The sequence below is a fragment of the Sparus aurata genome, chromosome 4 (genome assembly GCF_900880675.1).
Source record: "Sparus aurata chromosome 4, fSpaAur1.1, whole genome shotgun sequence".
Lineage (NCBI taxonomy): Eukaryota > Metazoa > Chordata > Actinopteri > Spariformes > Sparidae > Sparus > Sparus aurata.
Window position 1 is genome coordinate 1,212,057 of NC_044190.1, and position 2,872 is coordinate 1,214,928.

Sequence of the window (2,872 nt, forward strand, 5' to 3'; positions counted from 1 at the left end):
GCTGATGATGGGCCCTTGCTGGGCTTCATACGGGTCCCACATGGGCATAACTGGGTTTTCCCCATTTGGGTCCCACGGATTTTCCCTTACATGGGCTGATGATGGGCCCTTATTGAGCTGATGATGGGCCCTTATTGAGCTGATGATGGGCCCTTATTGGGCTTCATTTAGGTCCCATGTGGGCAAAAACAGTTTATCCCATGCCTGTATTTTTCATGGGTTGGTGATAGGTACACACACACACATATAATAACATAACATTTAATTTAGTAAAGAAAGGTGTGTAAAAGTCAAACTAATATGTTTCTATATATTCAATGAACATAGACAGTTGATGCTTCTTTTCAATACAGTAGCGTTGGTAATGACATTGGTATTGAATAGGGGTGATGATACATTAGGAAGTCTAACTGAAGAGTAAAACAATGATTAGAAGACTAAAGAGAGGCCAAACACATTTCTAAGGAAAACAGTTTATTCAACAACAAATATAGAAAAAACAGTGTAATGTGTGTATGTGTGCTATGTAATGATGATGGTCTTCTACTCCTGTGTCCTCCCTGTTCCAACGGCCCTTTGAAAAGAAAAAAAAGATGAAGATGGACCTTACCTCGTTTAATAGTGCTTTGAGATAGCTGATTACTGTGATCTATGATGTATCTCAAGGGTGCTCCAAATTGAATTTGAGACTTATATAGACCCTATACAGCCTATATACTCTAGCGATATGAATCTATCACAGTTAAATTGTCATGAAATTTAAACCCAAAATGGCGAAACAACAGATCATTCTTGTCGCAAACATCATTCCAACTATAAATATGAAATATATTTAAATTTTTATATTTTTAAACCTTTAAATGCCGTATTTGTTTTGATGCCAAAATTCACACGGTGATTATGAATACAGCAAATACTATAAAAAAATTAAAAGTAGAGTGTAGAAAAAACACTGAGCACGGTCTCTGTCATTTATATCTTGCATATTTTGTGACTTACAGGTTTTGCTCTCCTCCATGTGCTGTCATGGCACGGTTTCCTCCCCTGTCCCTGGCACCAATCAGCCATTTTGACACTGCCTTTTCCGCATCCTTTCTTGTTAAGTCTTTGGTGAGGGAATTTCTTTTCAAACTCCCTGTAAGTGACATCCAGAAAAAGCAGGGAGAGGGAGAGATGGAGCATCAATCACAAAGTGTATTATTTAGATGTTACATATGGTGAAATTAATATCTAAAAATAATGTTTGTCATTTCTCTGTCATGGTATATGGCATAGGTCTGCACCTACTAATAAGCCGGATGAATATCCGACTGGCCCTCTCTCTCCCATGCACTCTGCACAACACAGAGGCTGATGCTCAGTGGTGTGGGAGTGGACTGCCATCTGATTTTATATATTTCTTTATTTTCTATTTATTCAACACCTGATTCTATATTTAATATAAGGATCAGCTTAATATTTTGTATAATTAACTAGAATAGAAGATGGCATTAAAAAGTTATGTTGAAAAATTTTAAATTGTGATAAGATACACTAAATGAATAAATGATAAACAATATACACAAAATACATAAATAAATACAATAAAACTGCATAATCCGGGTATGGTTCATTCTTTCATTATTCTGTTTAAAAAACAAAATCAGTAAAACAAGCAAATGGGTCCGTTTCTCTGTCTTGAAACCATAACGGAAAAACCGAAAATGAAAAAATGAGAGACAGCAACCACGTAAATATGTGTGTCTTCACCTTCATTCCAATGGTAATTCATTTTGCAAAATGGTTTCAAGACGGAGAAACGGACCCATTTGCTTGTTTTCCTGATGATCACGGACATAGACATATTTCTATGATCACGGATTGCCAACTTGCGAGCGTCCTAGCGGAAACGGAAACACCGTTTGCGGGTAACACAGAGTTTAGCCAATCACAGACCCCGCTGGTAGACATTGGTATTATGGGTAATGTAGTACATCTGCGTGACTACGTGAAAATGAATGTAACGGTTAAACCTATATTTGGATAAAAAAAACCTCCGAAAAAAACGATACGAGCGTCGAGCGTCTGACAGTTGCATAGTTCTAACATAATTAGTGAGTCTTCACTTGGCAAATTAGGACATTACATGTTAAACTCATTTACGTTCTTGCTAGCTTACGTTCTCGCTAGCTAACAGATGTTTAACCACTTGGCTAAACGTCTGTTAGCTAGCAAGAACGTTGATAAAGGGAAAAAATAGTTGAATAAACTTTTAGATTTACACAGTGCTTTTTTCAGTTCTATGGTGTTGTTTGTTAGTCAGGACTTACCTTCGACCTTGAGGCAACTCCAGAATGAACGAGTGTAGCAAGATTACTTCTCATCTCCATGACAACCCCGCCACACACGCGCACAGTTTATAAAACAATACATTGGCTAAAAGAGCAGATAGGATATCTGTGGCTGTGGTTGAGTTTATTCCTGACTTCTTTTTTTCTTCTATTTACCTCGGATTATATTGGCTAAAATACCAAAACATTTTGATGACACCTTAAGTGTCAATAATATAACAATATTATAACAATTACATTTTTGGCCCAGTTTTTACCTCACATTATAGTGGCTGAAATACCAAAACATTTTGATGACACCGTAAGTGTCAATAATATTACAATATTATAACAATTACATTTTTGGCCCAGTTGGGACCCATCTAGTTCCCATATGTGCTGGCCAACTGGGATGCCCATCTCTCGTCCATGTATATTCTTCTGGGATGCCCATGTGGGGCCCAACACCAACCCACTTCAAAGCCCACTCTGAGCCCATGCCCAGTTAAAGCCCATGTAACCCAAGTAAATCTCATGTGGGCCCCACTTGGACGTGTTGGCTG

At 37.7% G+C, this 2,872-nt stretch overlaps 1 long non-coding RNA gene across 2 annotated transcripts; it reads right to left on the bottom strand.

Annotated features, from left to right (window-relative positions):
- Positions 1 to 404: 404 nt before the first annotated feature.
- Positions 405 to 2,412, bottom strand: LOC115579951 (uncharacterized). Of its 2 annotated transcripts, none has more exons than XR_003983771.1 (3): positions 1,750 to 1,886; positions 1,000 to 1,135; positions 405 to 574 (listed from the first exon to the last, which is right to left on the bottom strand). It is a non-coding gene; the product is annotated as an uncharacterized LOC115579951 (long non-coding RNA). The 2 variants fall into 2 exon arrangements; XR_003983770.1 differs by lacking the exon at positions 1,750 to 1,886 and adding an exon at positions 2,310 to 2,412 and having other exon boundaries at positions 427 to 574.
- Positions 2,413 to 2,872: the final 460 nt, after the last annotated feature.